Here is a 19004-nt window from a genome sequence, read left to right as displayed (position 1 = left end):
AGTGGCAGAGGAAAGTGCACATAATAGCATCCTTTATCAAAACAAGCATAGCTTGTGTGCTTTTATATTTATTTTTAAGGTTATGGAAGGCTAATGATAGGTATTAAGGATGATTTACTCAAAAAAGTGAGGTAAGTAGATAGATACTTACATTACAGGTAAAATTTTTGTACTATTTACCTATATATGATGATCGATTTGTAATTCTAATTTCTTTTGTTGTTGTTTTTCAAGACAGGGTTTCTCTGTGTAGCTTTGCACCTTGACCTGGAACTCACTTGGTAGCTCAGGCTGACCTGGAACTCACAGAGATCCACCTGGCTCTGCCTCCCGAATGCTGGGATTAAAGGCGTGCGCCACCACAGCCCGGCATGTAATTCTAATATTGTAATTAAGGACAAAAATTAAGAGGAAGCAGGAGACCATGTTGAGAAGCCTGTGTCCACTCCAGGATGTGAACTACTGTCCTTCACTTATGCTTCTCCCCTCTCTTGATGTTCATGCTTAAAGCTGTATTAAAATCTTCTCCTAGTAACAACTTTGGTTCAATATGAAAGAAGTGAGTACTACCTTTAAAAGCATGAAATAGGTAATGCATAGCTCTGGAAACTCACCATTCAGCATGGTTTTGGAGTGCCTATAACATGTTTCCCACGAGCTCAGCATTAGGAGAAACAGAAAAGTGAAATGAGCCACCCTCACTTTTCAAAACCCATGCATGCCTACAAAATGCGCACATCTCAAAGACACTGCTTTATCCAGGGCTGATACATATATGTGTCTAGCAGTCAGTTAGAAAGAACATAATAAGACTCAATTAGCTAGAGCAGATTCTGTAGGTATAGCTGAGACTGCTTTATCTCCCAGCAATTACCACTTCATTGTATGCCAGCCCAACTCTTGACCACAGGGCCTACTCTGGCCCTACCCCTAACAGGTCAGGAATACCCCAAAATTAATGCTGCCCTCAGTTAAGGACCAAGGGCAAGTTGGTAGAAATCTCGCTTTCCTTGTTTCTGAGGTAGATTAAATTTAAGGTGAGCGCTCTATACCATCTTCTTGAGATTCTCAATAAGATGATGTTTCAGTTTCTATAATGACAGCCTGCTTGCTCACATCTGCCCCACTGGCCTTGATCACTTTCTTTCCCTGCCTTACTCCTACTGAGTCATCCTAGGAATCATTGCAACCGCATTCTCATCTAGGAACCCAAATACAGGCAGTGGGGGATTACAGCCTTGCTTTGCTCCTTTGCACTTCATAGCTTTTATACATCCTTTCTATTGATTTCTTCCATAAATATGTACAGAACACCTATGCATTAATGCCTAGACAGAAAATAAACTACTGTAGGTATTTTAGGAGACATTTTATTTCATTATAGTAATTTTCTATTATTGCTATGACATGTTGACACAAACTTAGTAATAACACAAATTGATCCTCATATCTCTGGGGTTCGAAATCCCCTAGTTAGATTCCCCAGGCTAAAATCAAATTATGCAAGAGACTGAATGGTTTCTTGTGGAGGCTAAGACAGGACATTTTTACTTTGTTCAGTGAATTTTGTATGTCAGCTATTGTACTCTTTACTTCCAGAATTACCATTTGATTCCATTAACTTCTTAAAAAGTTTGTTTTTGATTTGTGCAGCATGCGTGCATGCGTGCATGCCTGTGTGTGTGTGTGTGTGTGTGTGTGTGTGTGTGCCCTTGTCCCACCGTATGAGTGTGGCGATCAGAGGACAGCTTTTAGAAGTCAGTTCTTGCCTTCCAGTTTGTTCATGCTGTCTCTCTTGTTGTTTGCTAGGCTAGCTGGCCTATGAGCTTCCAAAGGATCTGCATGTTTCTGCCTCTCATCTTGACATAAGGAGTACTGGGATTACAGATGCTTACTATCACATCAGGGTTTTTGCAAGGGTTACCAGGATCAAACACAGGGCCTCAGGTTTCCATAGCAAGCACTTTTACCACATAGATATCTCCCTGACCACTGGTTCAATTTTTGGATGTTTCTTTTTATTTGGGGCCTGTATTTCTTCATCTGTTAATGATCCTCAAATTCCTTGTTTATAATGTTTTTAACTCACCTATTACATTTAAGGCAGTTGATTTCAAATCTGTTTACTAAATTCAGAGTATTGGCTTTTGTAAGAACAGTCCCTTTATATTTCTAGTGTCCCCAGGCATGGACTAGAGTTTGCTGTTTCCTTGTATACCTTAAAATTGTTTGTGACATCTGAAAATTTGAGTATTGTATCAAAGTGGTATCTCTGCAATTCACATTCTGCCTTCCCATAGTATTTTCTGTGTCCAACAATTGATTGATGTTTCATAAGGGTTATAATTATTTATTATGACTTTAATAAAGACATTTTGCAAAATTTTAATTTTTGTTGTGTGTGGTCATTGAGATCTCTGTTGTCTCAGAGGACAACCCGTGACTTACCAGAGATTTCTTTAAACCATCAGAACCAAAAGGAAGAAAGAACAACACAAAACCTACTGGCCTAGTCTTTCACTATTGACTTTGATAATGACAGCCGTTCAGCTCTAAGCTAGGCCACCTACAACTGACTCAGCATTTGCCTGCTGCCTATGCAGAGACCAAGGATGAGCCAGAGGCATGAGCTCAATCCTTACAGGGTTTTGTAAACATGCACAAGCCCTGAGCACAAATCCCTAGTACATGTGTAGAACTCTCATTCTTCCAAGAATCATCCTTTTTAGTCTTCTTCCTAGACCTTTGTGTCCATCTGCTGTTTGTCCCATAGTCTGTCTCTCACCCCAGACAAACAGGTACAGCTTGACCTTTACATGTTTTGTACACATGCTATCTAGAAATTTGATCTAGCACAGTGTAATACACATTATATTGTTAATTTTTCAAATTGTTTAAAATGTGTGTTTGTGTTTGTGTGTGTGTGTGTGTGTGTGTGTGTGTGTGTGTGTGTGTGTGTGTGTATTCACATGTGTGTGGCCTATGGATGCCAGAAAAGAGTGTCAGATTTCCTAGGGCTAGATTTACAGGTGACTGTGAGCTGTCAGGTATGGGTGATAGGACTCAAACTCTAGTCTTCCTCAAGGCCAGTAAATGTTCTTAACCACTGACCAATCTTACCCTATATTGGTAAATTGTCCTACATTGTTTATGTGTATTGAAAATTGGCTCTGGGAGTAAGATTGGACCCTCTTTCCTTATCTTAGACTCAAACATGCTTACCTCAAATGTCTTTCAAGACATTTTTCTATGGCAGACAGACCACATACTTCTGTGGCAAGGAGAAGAAGAACTGCAAACATCTTATTTAAATATAATGGACTTTTAGGAACTGATTCCTAGTGGAAGGAAGTAAGGTCATTGGGAATGGAGGCAAGGCATTAAGTGCATTGGCCTCTGGGATACATTTAACATCTAAAGTCAAATATTAGCCACTTGTAGTTTGAATGAAAAATGGCCCCATAGGCTCATAGGGACTGGCACTATTAGGAGGTGTCCTTGTTGGAGGAAGTATGTCACTGGGAGTGGGCTTTGAGGTCTCAGAAGCTCAAACCAGGTCTAGTGTGACATTCACTTCCTGCTGCCTGCCAATCTGGATATAGATCTCAGGTATTTCTCCAGCACCACGTCTGCCTGTGTGCCGCCATGCTTTATGCCATGAAAATAGTGTACTAAACCTCTGAACTGTAAGCCAGCCCCAATGAAATGTTTTCCTTCATAAGAGTTGCCATGGTCATGGTATCTCTTCACAATAATAGAAACCCTAAGACACCACTGCAATGGACATAGTGGCTGTATCTTCAGTAGACAATATCAACATTTTATGATATCAATTGCTTCTGACAGTGGAGCACTTACTACGAATCACAAATCTCATAGGCACGAGGCTAAGCCACACTTTTACTCTAACATGGTATTTGATGGCAAGTAATACTATGTGAAATTATAGAATAGTGAATACTGTCTGCTATAAGCTTGTGAATAGTGGTACTTTCCTAAGAAGAAATACCAATCAACATTCAGATAATATTTCAGTCAGAACAAGTAGCTGCTCTGGGTACCACTCTCATTTAAGTTAGATCTCTCCCCAGTTAGCCTAATCTAGATAACCCCATATAAGCATCCCTAGAGGCTTGTTTCTTCAGTGATTTTAGATCCTGTCAAGTTGCTAATCAATATAACCCTCAAACCATGCCTAAGCCCTATTACTTATGCCATCCTTTGCACATTGAGCAACATTACTCAAGGAAGCTTGGAAAAGGAGCCAACTGACATCCTTAGGATGGCTATTTGGAGTACCAGCTTTGCCCGAGAGAGTGAGAAAATTGATTGGATTTGCATGAGCAGATGGAAAAGAAGAGGTGTTAGTTTAAGCAAAGGAAGAAAAAAAAAGCAAGGTTAATCATAGAGTTTGGCAAAGTATGGGGAGAGTATCCTGGCTAGGGTGTTTGTCCTATGGGAAGCTTTGAGCACAAAGCAAAAGTTAGAAGGGAAGGGTGTGGTAAAAACTCTATTAACAACAACAATGCCAACATCTAATAGTACTAACTTATTTATCCAAGTTCTTGCTGTCTAGTATGTTAATTGCTTCATGTGGGTTGTATAATTTAATGTTCTACAAAACTCTGAGAAATAGATGCTAACACTGCACTTGTTTTACAGAATACTTTCATGGGAATAACTAAGGAATTGTACAACTGCCACAAGCATTGGCACACAGAAATCCATAGGATGTTTATTACTAGACCCTACCTTGATATCCTAGCTACATAATATGAATTGCAATGTTGCAAAAAACTGATTTAGTAGACTTAAGCAAAAGAAAAGCTTTAAGAATGTTAATCTGGTCTGCAGAGATGACTGTTGTTTGAGGTCTAGAGTTTGGTCCTCATGTTTTACGTAATCTCTGGGTAGATATGGTGGTCTGTCTCAGAAGGTGGAGACAGAATCCCCAGAGCAAGCTGGGTAGCCAGACTACCTATATTGGAAACTCTGGGTTTAATGACCAGTGAGTTCTGGGTTTAATTGGGAGATTCTATCTCAATGAGTAAGGTAAAAGAGCAAGTAAGTTGATTCTCAACATTAACGTTTATCTCTGCTATGTCTTATAAAAAACTATGACCTATAACTTAGCTTTGTGCACCCTAATTTCCTCATTGGTAAAATGTAAAATCTAGGTGAGGTAACCAATTATCATAATACTTACCTGTAATTCTAGGGTTTGGAAGGTAGAATCACAAATTCCAGTTTGGCCTGGGATACAAAGTGAGATTGTGTCTCAAAAATAGAGAAGTTAACACAAACCAAACAAAATGATACATGATCAGATATGATGTATTTGGTATCTGGTATAAATATGATATTCATAAATGTTGATCTTTTTGTCTTCCCTCCCCTTCCTCCCCAGTAGAGTATATTGGAACAGAGTTCTGGAAACTTCTCAAATTACAATACCATTGTTATAAAATTTGTTAAATGGAGTTCTCTGAAAAAGTGAGAAGACAACCTGAATAAAAATTTTATTCACTAAACATCTATTTGTTACCAATTATGTGATTTTCTTCCCACTGTTGGGAAACAACATGAATATGAAACAAAATGAAGTGGGCCATAGTCTCTAGACTGCACCTAGAAGGAAATGCATGAACAGACAAGTCTAAGCCAATGAGATAAGCATCCTAGTAGAGGCTATACAAGAGGAAGAAGCAATCAGATGGGGAGTATAAAAATCCATCACTGGTTTTCAATCAATGCCATGCATTGATTTTAAAGTTTTTAAAAACAGTCTTCCTCCAAATCACCCTATTAAAAAAAACGTGTTTTGTTCTCTCCTTCTTCTCCTGTTTAAAAGAAGATGGATGGACAAAATGGAGGTCACTGGCCACTGGAGTGGTGATTTTAAGATTCTGTATCACAGCCAAAAAATGTAGCTAGTAAAAGGCAAAAAGCTTCACAAAGGACCTAGATAGTATTTCCAACACTCAAGGGGTGGGGGACAAGAGTGGAAGGATAAAAGAGGGACTTAAACAATTTTCAGATGCTAACCAACTTTGAAATTATAAACAAAACATGAGTATGAATGGGGAGAAACAAGTCAAGGGTGAAGATAAAATAAGGCATAATTCATCTGTAAGAGATTCAGCTCGCTCTCTCTCTCTCTCTCTCTTTCATTTATCCCCCTCTCTTTCTTTTCCTCTCTCATCCTTCCCATTTTAGAGGTCTTTCCATGTATCCTGTATCTGGATCTCAGGATCCCTCTGCATCAGCCCTCAAGGGCTTGGTTACAGAGGTACACTGCCACATTCAGTTCTACTGGGCTGTGGTGAAAAACAAATATCAGGGAATAATACTGATTTGGAAGTTTTCTGCCTGATTGTACCTCCCCTAATGCTTCAGGGAAAGGTGTCCCACCTTCTACCCTGAGGTGAAACTATGGCAACAGACAGAAGGATAGGGTACCAGATGTGAGTGTGGCTGCTTCTATCACAAGCTCAGCCACTGGTTTTTGTGTAGATGTTGAACCAACAACCATGAACCCAAAAGCAGAATGATATCTACAGCACTGTGATATGGACCACTGTAGCCAAAATCCTGTAAATCTTTTTTGCCCCAGAAAAGGCTGAACTTTGAAAAGTAGAAGAGGAAATCCCTAGGGTATTGAGTCTCTCTTTCGTTTTCCTTTTATAGACATGTCTCATTCATCTTTTTTATTTTCTACTTTCTAAACAGAATTACTATGCAATGCTACCATTTCACTACTGCAAAAGTATGCCCCTTGCCCTTCTGAGACTATGGAATTAACTCTAGTTCTCACATATGAACTCGGCATTTCATGTCATATACTAAAGAAATAAAGATGCAATAAGCCTCACCTGCTTGCTGTTGACAGTCTTCTGCCCCAAGGGAAACTGAGGCTACAAAGTCCAGTGATATATGCCGTTACTCATTTTTTGGTAAGGCTTCAGGGGATTATAGGTGTGAATTACCAAAGATGAAAACTGCCTGTCCAGAATGAAGCATTTTTAAACAGGTGCGAATTTTGAAATAGGCTCCCAACTTACCTTGTCAATATTTTTCATATTTTCAAAAGTTAAAATTAAACCTCACATGGGTTTCATTAGCAGAGAGCTAGTCCATCTTGCAAAGTAAATATTATTTAGTATCTCTCCACACCCCTCCATATAAGAAGAACAGTAATTCACATGACCCATTTTAATTTTCTGTGATGTTTAGCAAATCTTTATCATCTTAGAGATGCTGAGTTTAATATCTTAAAATGCTTGCCAAATCTTAGCCCTGTTATACTTAGAAATACATATACATATACATGCATATATATAGATACACACACATACATATACATCACATCTTCTCTCCCTTCATTGCCCACCCACAATCTCCACCAATCCAGGCTAACACCTATGCCTCAAACACTGAACTATTTGTTCTTCCTTAAACCTATCTGTTTCATTTCTAGGAACCGAATCAACAAATTCTCAACCTTTTCTCCATTGCATGCAACATATAAATAATGTCAATCTCTCTTGTCAATAACACAGCTTACATAGCTATGTCCAGCTTTTGGCAACTCCCTGCAATTCTACAAAGAAATAAAATGCTGAAAAGAGAAATCTACATAACTAGTGGGAACAGAGTGCTAGTGAAGCATGGTTCCCTCTAAGCAATTCTTGAGAGCTAAAATCTCTCCCACTCATAGCAAAAGAGTGAAAATGAATATTTATAGGGATAACCTTGGGTTTCATCTAACTTTAAAAATGTGAATCATTTTCAAATTTTTATGCCTAATTATTTGCTATAGACCACACAGATGCTTCCATACTCCTTCCTACTCTTGAATGCTGATCTGCTCACCCCCTCCCATATCACAACTTGATGTAAAATCTCATCATCTAAGGTTCAATATAAATGCCACCTCCTCTGATGAAGCAGATGCTATTGGTACCTCAGTCATACTTCATCTTCACAAACCAATCAAGTATAAAGCCTTTTGTCTATGCCCTTCACTGGGTTTACAAGCATAGATTCAGCCCATATTTAGGGCAATTTGCAGGTATCAGAAAATTAGCATCTATCCTTTGGCATTAACTTCAAACAACAATGAATAAGATTTGATGAATAAGTGCATCATATCTCTGCCCCCAATAAGAACATATTAAGGTATATTCTGAACCATCTCTAGAGCGTCTCAGTGGAATTAAGCTCCTACTGTTCAGAAAAACAAGCAACTTGTTGTTGTGCATGGCTTCCTGGGATCACCTTCTAAGTAGACCTTACACTCTAGGGTTATTTTTTGGTATCTGCTTAAGATTTCCTGGAAGTCATTTCAAAGTGACACTCATAGAAATGAACCTTTCCCTTTCCTGGGCTCCAGTCACACTTAGCTACATTGTGGAACAGGTCATATGGGATATGAAAAATGATGCAAGGAATCATAGGTATACCATTCTCCCACTAGGAACTTGAAAGTAAACAACAACAACAACAACAACAAACTACTGAGAATTTCACTTTTTATATGCCTTAGTACTTAAGAAATACTGATTAATTTGCATGACTATCAATAGACCTACAGCATTATGAATAGCAAACAGTTCTTACCATTTCTTCTGCATTGGCTATTATTTAAAAACAAAGAGAAGAGAGTGGAGATTTAGTATAAAATATAAGTACCTAAAGTGCTTGAGTTAACCCTTTCTAATAGTTCCTTTAAAAAATATATAATTTAGCTGATGGAATACATTGTGGTAGCACAATGAACCAATGATGTGGATAGCATGATGAACCAAGGACTCCTGATTATAGAGTGGAAGCAGGAAGGAATTTTCTATAAGTAGACTACATATAAGCACAGATTAAGAAACATAATTACTAGCCAACGCATGTTCAAACAATGTTCCTCTCTCCCCGTGGCTCTTTGTGAGTGTGTGTGTGTGTGTGTGTGTGTGTGTGTGTGTGTGTGTACTTGGGGTGGATTCCAGAGCCTTATGTACACTAGTTAAGCATCTACAAATGAGTTACATCCCAGCCTTGAAGAGAATATCACAGGGTGGAAAGAGGTGGAAGGAAAGGTTAGGGCCATGTTCTAAAATACAATAGGACAAAATTCAGTGCTATCCCTTTCATGAAATGATAATCTTTGAGTTGGGACATCATCTTCTCAACTACTTCTCCATCTCCCTTCTACAGAGTTCCAAATGCCATATGATGAACAGTAGAAAGCAGTGGGAGGTGTGAATGATGGATCATTGCATCCTGGAATATCCTTTAAGGCAAAGCAAGCTATATGCAGGCAAAGGACTGGGGTAGACCAGGACACACCAACTAGACAAGCAAAAGACTCTAGAAAACAAAGTATTTTATGCAGGTGGATAGAATAGACTTTGGACTCAGATAGACAACACTATATTAATTATTATTACTTTTTGCAACATTTTGAGTTACTTAATCTAGCTATGCTTTAGTTTCCTTACAAGTAACACGGGACAAAATAGCAGCTGTCTCAAAGCATTCTTGCCAGGACTAAATGAGGTAATTAATGTAAAGATCTCAGAGAAATGTCTGGTACAGTAGTGATGATCATTTCCTCCTCCCACTCTCCTCCTCCCTTTTCAACACTACCATTAGTCATACATTCTGCAATGACAAAGAGTGAGAAAGATGAAAAGGAGACGTTCTCAGGTCAGGTTATAACACTAACAAGAAAGAACTCAGAGGGGAATGAATTTGGGGCTTAGAGTTTTGCAAATGAAAACAGAATCTGGCTCTACGATTGAAAATTCTATCAGCTTCTGAGTGAATGAGCTTGACCATATTTTTACCTATTACAAAGGCTAGTATAGACTTAAAACAAAGCAATGGACATTATGGAGCTTAGGAGATACTCTGCTCTATGTAGAAAAGAAGGTAATTACCTGATCATTCAAGAGATGTTAAAAAAAAAAAGGTGTCAGTGAAACCATTATAAAAATTGAAAGAAAAAAAAATAAGTAACTTCTGCTGTGATCCAATAGTATTTTTGTTAATGCTTGTCTTGGTTCATTTTTGATACTATAACAGGTCACTTATAAACAACAGAAATTTATTCCTTTAAAAACTGTGTGCCAGGAAGTCCAAATTCAAGGCAGCAACATTAGGTTTCTATTGAGAGCCATGTCCTCAATTTGTAAACTGCAAAACAACAAAGGGTTATGAACTGTTTCTGATGTCTATTTTATAAGGCCATTAAACTGTTCACAAAGACAGGACTCTTACAATTTCATCACTTTCCAAAAGGCCCCACCTCTTAGTAACTGCACTATAAAGATTAAATCCCAATATGAACTTGGAAGATGGAGGGGACCTTCCCCCACTTTTCCCAGGGTACTCTTGAGGAGAGAGGGGTAAGAAAACATCATCTAGAAAGAGAGACCTAGTTGACAAAAAGAAAGACAGAAACAAATGTAGTGGGTAGCTGTTCCAGCTTTGACCTGGAAGTACTACCTCTATTGAGGCTTTGGTAACTGTCACGCCTACAAGGCAGGGCCAAGAGAGGAGCCTTTAAGACCCAAGATCCAGATGTGCTGGCGCTCTTGGTTCCTGGATCCTGGACACTGGAGATAGATTGAGCAGAGTTCTCCAGAGAACACCACTGGACTGCATTTCACATTTCCCAGACCCTGTAACCTATCCCTTCACTTGTAAGTTACCCCACAAAATAAACCTCCCTTTTAACTATGCGGAGTTGCCTTAATACTACAACCAATAAACAAAGGATAGCTTCGGGAGGACCTGGGTCAATATCCAATGGCCCAGAACTTTATTCAAAAGGGCTTTTTGTAACAATGCAAAGAGGTGAGACAAAAGACCTCCCCCTTGCTAGATACAGCCAATTGCAGACCCTTCCAAACACCTGGTAACCATGCCTGTGGTCAAATAATTCCCTTACGTAGCCCTTCTGCATAAAGCAAGCTGAGATTATCTGACCCTGAGTAATTTGGGCCTCCACAGGAAGATACATATTCAAATGATAGCACTGTTAAATCTAGAATATACCTATGATAAAAGGATACTGTGTGATTTTTTAAAAACTATTGTTTATGAAAAGATTATAAAATAATAAAAAGCAATTATTGAATTAAAACATGCATTGGGAAAAATGACAGCAAAACTAACTAGTATATGAAACAGGAAACTATCATGTAAATAGCAGACTGTCCTGCCAGAATGCAAAGGGAAAGACAAAGGTCAATAAACATAATACAAGAAAGAAGTTGAGAAATGAAGGCATAGAATCAAGGCTAGTATAAAATTAAAAACAGCTCCCGACTGCCAAGACAATTTCCAGACTGCAAACAGATTCTCTAAAGGAACTGAGAATAGTGAGTACATATATCGAACATTATTTACCTTACATCACATACAAGGACCCCATGACCAGGATGTTACCGTTGACCTGCTCTGCTCTCTCTCCTGGCACATGAATCTTCTCATATAAATGACAATATGTAACTTCTTGATCTTGTATCTTTCTTCATGTTGCATGCCCTACCTGATTCCCTACTTCTCAGTTTGCCCCATAGCTATTTCCATTCATTTAAGGCTAATCTCTTCCAAAAAGTCAGCTCTGGAAGATGTTTTCCACTCCTTCACTTCTATGGTGCTTGTTCTCTCTCTCTCTCTCTCTCTCTCTCTCTCTCTCTCTCTCTCTCTCTCTCTCTCTCTCTCTGTGTGTGTGTGTGTGTGTGTGTGTGGTGATGGTAGTAGCAAGGAAGGTGTCTTTTTTATCTTATCACTGCCTAATCCTCCATCAATACTGGCCCAGAAAATGGGATGTTTACTTTGGATGCTTTCCCCAGCACAAAACGAACAACAGGATCACAAGCTTAGATCTCCAAATGAATCTTTTCATCTGCACAGAAGTTTTACCCATGGAATTTCAACAATATATCTGACTAAACAAGACCTGAACAATGACAATAACAGTTGAAATGGTAACATGGGTGGTGGAATATCTCACTGGGCCCTATTTGTAGACAAAGAGCTACATAGGCAATAACTACTGCTGAGAGAGGTAGAATTAGTCTTCCCCAGAGGTAAGTCTCTAATTTGCCAGCCAATATCAAGTGGCCTACCCTGAAATAATACATAATACACATACAAACAACACTAAACAGATTCAGCAGGTTGTATTTATGTTTCTTTGTTTCTTTCTATCTATCTATCTATCTATCTATCTATCCACATATGTGTGTGTATGTGTAACAATGTTAATTAAAGAAAAAGAGGCCATGAATTTGAGAGGCAGTGGAGAGGGAGGCATGGGAGGGACTGGAATAAGGAAAAATGATGTGATTATATTTTAATTAAAAAATAAAGTAAATTAACAAATGGCAAAATGACCAAGGATACCCCCACCCATCCTTATGTCTCCAATGTACACATGAGGTAGAGTTTAGCAATTAGCATGCTCTACTCTTCCACAGTGATACAACTGTATCTTGACCTTTACTAAATAGTATTAAAATGCTGCTACCAGAATTAAAGAATTTGGAATAGTTTCTAGAAAGTGAAAAAACTGCTTTGACTAACAGATTTATAGAAAGAGGGAGCTTATGGACCATGTAGGTGTATAGCCCTTACTTCAGGAGAAAACTGAATAATTTTTTTAAAATGCTACAAAGGAATTTATCAACCAAAGGCATGTTAAGTATGAAACAGCAGACTCCCAAGTTCTATGCACATTTTGATGGCCTGCAGAGTACCTTTTCATGTCATAGACACTAGAATGTAGGAGTGACAGCTGTATGTAGGCACCAGCTCAACCTCTACATGCTCAATGAGTTGTGGGGGCATTGCTGTCAGTTTGTGGAGAGTAACATATAGTCTTGGCAACAGCCTGGGTTGTTGGGGATTTCCACCGGACCCTATGCACCAACAACTTCTACGTCAACTAATTCATATTGATTAATGTAATAGCTAGTGTCAAATTATCAAGACATGTCAAAAAGTTGAATAATGCTATCTGAAATTAATGAAAGAAATTGCCTTAAGTCAGATAGTTTTAAATGGGATTTCATCTTTTTTTTTTAGATTTGGTCATTATTTTAAATATTAACATAGTAATTGAGAAATTCAGTTTTCAGGAGAATAGGATTTCTAGAAAGCTCCAAATTAAGCGTGTGTGTGGAGCATATGTGCGTGTGTAATGGCTAAGAGCTTGATCATTGTGCTGTAAGAAAACTGTCCCTAAGCCTTTGCTTGGTCACTTCTGGAAGTTTACCTAAGGAACGTAAGATCCAGAGAGCTTCTGGGTGAGTAACACCTATCTTGGAGCATTGGTATGAAAATTCAATGACATAATACAAATAGTTGATTTATTGAGCACGTACTATTTGCCAGGTAGTATCTAAGCTCCTTAGATGCATTAATTCTCATAGCATCCTTATGGGCTAGGTACAGCCATTAGCTTTACTTTGATAGTGCATGGTGCTGCATATAAAAAGTGGTTAAATAACTTTACCAAGAGAATGTAGTTAGACAGTAGCACAACCAGAATTGGAAGCTAAGATGTTGAACTAGGCTTGACATTCTCTGTCACCTTGGTTATAGTATTAATTTATATATACAGGTGACCCTTTTATACTGGGTATCTGCATCTACAGGTTTTATAAATAACAGGTCAGAAACATTCAGAAAAACATTGTATTAGCACTGAATATGGAGGCTCTTTCTCTTGTCATTAGTCCCTAAACTATAGAGTATAGTATTTACATTGTGTTAGGTAAAAAAAAAAAAAAAAAAAAAAAAAAGTTACTGGAATTGATTTAAAGTATTTGGGGAGATATGCATGAATTGCCTGCAGGCACTATGACATTTTATATAAGACACATATGCATTTGTGGATTTAGGAATGTATAGGGCTCCTGGTAACATTCCCCTTTGAATACGATAGATGACTGCTTATAAAATACCTAAAGTGCTCTTCACACTGCTTGGATCAACTTAAGAACAGAATGCATTACAATGCTTATTCCTCATGTACTACTTGAAGCTACAAAATTATTTCAAGTTACAAACACAGGTATCTATGCTACAGAGAGAGCTAGGGAGGGGCCCACTCAGAGTTCCTAAACTTTGGCCTACTCTGCACGACTGAAATAATTGAGAAAATGGAAAAGAAAACCCATAGGCCAGTGCAGTTGATTAACTGCTGCTTCTAGACTGGAGCAGATGCATTTTCCTACTTTGTTGCTGCTGAAGACCCTCTCTATGGACATGGAAGCTCAGCTTCCACCACCCCAGCTCCAGCACATTAGATGTAGTGACTGCATGCAACGTCTGTCTGACTCTTACTTTGATTTTGTGACTGTCTATCTGAAACAGCAAGAGTCACACAGGAGTGTGTGTTAGAGTTACCTGGAGGGCTTGTGAACAAACACATGTGTCAGTGAGCTACACACCAGAATTTATGGAGGAGACCTAAAATTTGCATGTTGAAGATGTTCTAAGGGAATGTGGCTACCTCAGGAATCATGCTTTTCTTTTGCTAAACTTCTGAGGGTCTGCAGTTCAGGAAAGTTTCAGCAAGGTAGTATTTGTTTGTGTTGCTATTGTTGTCATTGGTGCTTTCCATCTGATCCAGGTGGTATCCACTGACAGCTGCGGTAGAGGATCTACTTCCAAGATGGCTTCTTTACTCACACCCTTGTACTACAGTGTTTCTTGACTACTTTCTCTCCAATATTCCATTCCATCCTTTAGAATCTCTCCTGGAGGCATGTATGGGCATGTCTGCCCCAGGGTAATAGCTCTGTTAAAGAGCAAGAGGGCTTTTTCCTGGTCTGTCTCATAATAGACTGAAACAACAGATATAAGCCTTTTTATAGCTTAGCCTCAAATATCACTTAAAGCATATTCTGTTGGTGAAACAGTTCAAAATACCTGCCCTGATTCAAGGACAGGAAAATTAGACTCTACTGTTTTAGAGAAGGAGTAAACAATAACTTGCCATGTATCATATGTCACATATCATAAATGGGTAGCTGGGTAATGTTTTCTCTGCTCTCCATTGCCTTCCTTTCAACTAACCATTTCATTTCCTCTATCTTGTTCTATTGTAAGCTCAATCTCCTCTATGGCCTATCACATATGAAGTTAGAAGAAGTGGGATCCCAGAGTGCTTTGCACTCTCTAGATAAAAAACAGATCTCTAGATCTAGAACAGGTGTAAATGACAGCCTATGGGCCAGCCACTTGTTTTGGCAAGTAAAGTTTATATTGTAACACATTTGTTTATGTATTGTCCATGGTTGCTTTTGAGTTAAAGTCACAGAGTAGCAAGGATTGCATGGTCTGTCATAATACAGCAGGCATTTTATCTCCACAGCTTCCAGATCTTTGGGTTCAGCTAACAGGTTCTCAGAAACAATTAGAACAATATTGAGACTGTCCTGAGCATATCAGTCTGGTGAGGAAGCCCAAGCATGCCTCGTGAAGCAGCTTTCAAGGATGAAATGGAGTTTGGGGAGAAACAAGGACCAAGAGGCCCTGTGGTCCCAGTGTATGAGTAAGAAACCACCTTGGAAAAAGATTATTTAGTCTACAGTATTCTGCCTGCATATATCCCTTCAGGCCAGAAGAGGGCACCAGATCTCATTACAGATGGTTGTGAGCCACCATGAGGTTGCTGGGAATTGAACCCAGGACCTCTGGAAGAGCAGCCAGCGTTCTTAACCTCTGTGGCTCAGACTCTAGAATCTTCATTATCAGGAATGGGATGGGGGATGGATGGTGGGCAACAACAATAACAATACAAAGACAAAAGTAATAACAAAACCAAAGAGGAAACTCATAGTACCGAAAAACTCTCAGATCTTGCATCCCATCACTGGTGTTTGAATTTCATGTGAAGATCTAAAGATCTATCACAGCAGATACAGTGGGTTTGGGTTTTTGTTTTTGAGTCAGCAAAGTTATCTAGAGATGAGAGGACAGAGTGCGCTGCCTTACCAGGGAAGAAAGGGGTTTCTTGTTTCAGTAGGAGCACCTGCACTCTTAACAGCTTCACAGGATGGGGTTTTGGCCAGATGATAGACTGATGGAAAAAATGAGCTACCCACTTGTTCATCAGTGCCAAGGGCTGGATTTCCAGTGATCCTGAGAAACGTGAAATCAATAGGAGCAAGGTTTCCAAGCCATTGGAAGTATTGCTCATGGTAAGCAGATGGGGCCTTAGAGACTACTATGTGGTGACTTAAAAAAAAATCCAGCCTAGTTGCAAGATAGTCCTATTTAGAGAACAGGAATCATGGGAATATGGAACCAAAAATTTAATTCTTCTACTTTGGTTTGTCACAAGACTACAAAATGGAGAGCGGATTGAGTAATTAGCGGATCACAACATTAGAAGCACTCTAGAGTGAAGATAAACAAGAGCCTGGTGTGAGCAGATACTGCACAGAGGAAGAGAGGAAATAAAATAGAGCACGAAGGCCAGCTGGTATTTGTTTCTCATAGGGGAGTTTATTTTCTGAGTAGAAGGAATTCAGAAAGACGAGGTGGTGGAGGCAGAGGCTCACCTTTTAGGAGGAGGAGGAGGGGGAGGAGGAGGAATGAGTGATTTCTTTTAACATCTTGCTTTGAAAGCAGGTGACTTTGGAAATTGAAGGCTCATAGAGTCAAGTTAATAGAGAGCACTTGAAGAGGTCTCTGCTTTCTGTTATTTTTAGTTTTTCTTGTATAGAAACTTTGTCCTTTGGCTACTTTTGAACATTAAATGCTGTGTATTCCAGCAGTAACAGTTTAAGGAGCCAAGAGGTTGGTGACAACCAAAGACAGCCTAGGAACTGTCAGGTTTCAAGTTAGACCTCTTAGTAGGTAGCTCACATAGTTAATGTCAAATAGGCAGTCTGAGGCCTGGTGCTAATTTGTTTCTAACTTTAAGTTTAATTTTTTTACAAAAAAAAATTTCATCATCCTAGCTAGACTATACTGGGTTGCTATAGAAACAGACCCCCTCCTGCCTCACATTTTACTGTTCACAGCTTTCTATGTGAAGCAGCAGTGTCGATTTTTTGACTGATTGAAGAGACAGTTTCTACCATTTTTTAATACTGTTCATATTACCACTTTCAAAGCCTGTGTAGGCTAATATTTCCTCTCCCTTCTCTATACACAGTGAGATAATTCAATGGAATAATTATAATAAACAATTCAGCCCATTCAGGTTTACCGTCTCATCCTAGCTTTCTTTTCCTAGAGCATTAGAAATCCATCACCGGTTTGAGATCTCTTTAAAAATGCATGAAGGGAAGAGAATTGGCAGCACAGTTAAATGAATTTAATTCAGCCAGATTTTACATTATTAACTCACTTCCGAAGTGCTGAATACAAGGAATGATGGAAGAAGAAAGTGGAACTAAAATTGGACCATTGATCCTAGCAGTCTGTGTGCCAAGCCGACGTGGGAAACAGGCTAGCAAAACTGTAAATGTCTTTTGACATTAGAGGTACAGAGCATTCATTTGTTTGAATCAGTGTGTGATGTGTATTACGTGGATCCTGTCCCTTCCCCCCACTTACTGCCCACTACACCCTGATAACAAGTTAACCAGTGCCAGAGTTGGCAGTCTCACAGTTCAGGATTTTTCAAAGTGGCATGTTAAAGCAACAGGACTCCCCTCTCCTCTGTTGGCAAAATGAAACAGTGGCTGCCTAGAAACCAGCAGAAGAGGATGCTGGGCACATTATACTCATACCCCAGGGCTTTTCTTTTGGGAGGAAATAGAAGTCAATATATATAATAAAGTATTCAGGCACTAAAAGAGTTTTTAATGCATTTTCTATATAATTGTTTCATGATAGAGCAGCAGAAGCATACCCCCCCTAACCCCTATCTAAAATAAAGACGTTCTAGGTTCAAGGACACACTTCTGTCTTGTTTGTTCTTTGACTTAAAAATAGACCCATTTTCTACAAAGATGAACACATTTGTAGTCTCTCACATACTGCCCATCTGCTAAGTGATGCAGTCTATATATTTTAAATGATTAAGAAGCCAAATGGCGGGGATGGCTCCAAGGTTACTTCGCAGAGTGGGCGCTCTGGCGGCGCAGGCCCTGAGGGCCTGCAGGCCCAGCGAAGCCCTCCATGGCATCTGCAGGTGGTGTTCCTACTGATGAGGAGCAGGCTACAGGGCTGGAGAGGGAGATCATGATAGCATCTCAGAAGGGACTGGATCCATACAATATGCTACCTCCAAAGGCAGCTTCAGGCACCAAGGAAGATCCTAATTTAGTCCCGTCCATCACCAACAAGCGAATAGTGGGCAGCATCTGTGAAGAGGACAACTGTACTGTTATCTGGTTTTGGCTGCACAAAGGCGAGGCTCAGCGATGCCCAAGCTGTGGAACCCATTATAAGCTGGTGCCCCACCAGCTGGCCCACTGAGTTCCTGCATTAACTTTTCAGAATGTGATGGAAAATTTCTCTCCAATAAAGACTAGCCATTGCATTGGCTCCCCCCACCAAAAAAAAAAAGAAGAAGAAGCCAAATGGCTACCATTTTTCTAGTATTCACTGAAAGGAGATTAAGTTTTTAGAATGGAAATGTATGCTAATCATAGTTGTTCACAGAGAGCCTGCTCTCACTCTCGTAATGTGGATAGGATTATATTTCTCTTTCTACTTTGTAATCAGGTAAGATCAATGACTTGCTTTGGACAATGAGAAAGTATTGACTGAAGCCTGTTCCTTTGTGGTGAAAGAGTCAGGGTGTGATTTCTTATGTCTCTTTTCCCTGCTGCAGTAGCAGCATGAGCATGCAATTCTGTGCATGTCCATAATCCTACAATAATCAGCAAGTGTTGACTAATCAGTCAGAATAGAAAACAAACCTGTCTGATAAAGCCTCTGAAAGAGGGAGGACATTGTTATTGGAGCATTCATTATTTATCGCATACTGAATACACCTGTGTTTCCATTAAAATGCTTGCAAAAAAGCAAAA

At 39.2% G+C, this 19004-nt stretch overlaps 1 pseudogene; it reads left to right on the top strand.

Moving 5' to 3' along the window:
- The first annotated feature begins 18068 nt into the window (after positions 1-18068).
- On the top strand, positions 18069-18447 carry LOC118574433 (annotated as a pseudogene).
- Positions 18448-19004: the final 557 nt, after the last annotated feature.

Source organism: Onychomys torridus, chromosome X (genome assembly GCF_903995425.1).
Source record: "Onychomys torridus chromosome X, mOncTor1.1, whole genome shotgun sequence".
NCBI classification, from domain to species: domain Eukaryota; kingdom Metazoa; phylum Chordata; class Mammalia; order Rodentia; family Cricetidae; genus Onychomys; species Onychomys torridus.
This window is presented reverse-complemented; position numbering and strand designations above follow the sequence as displayed.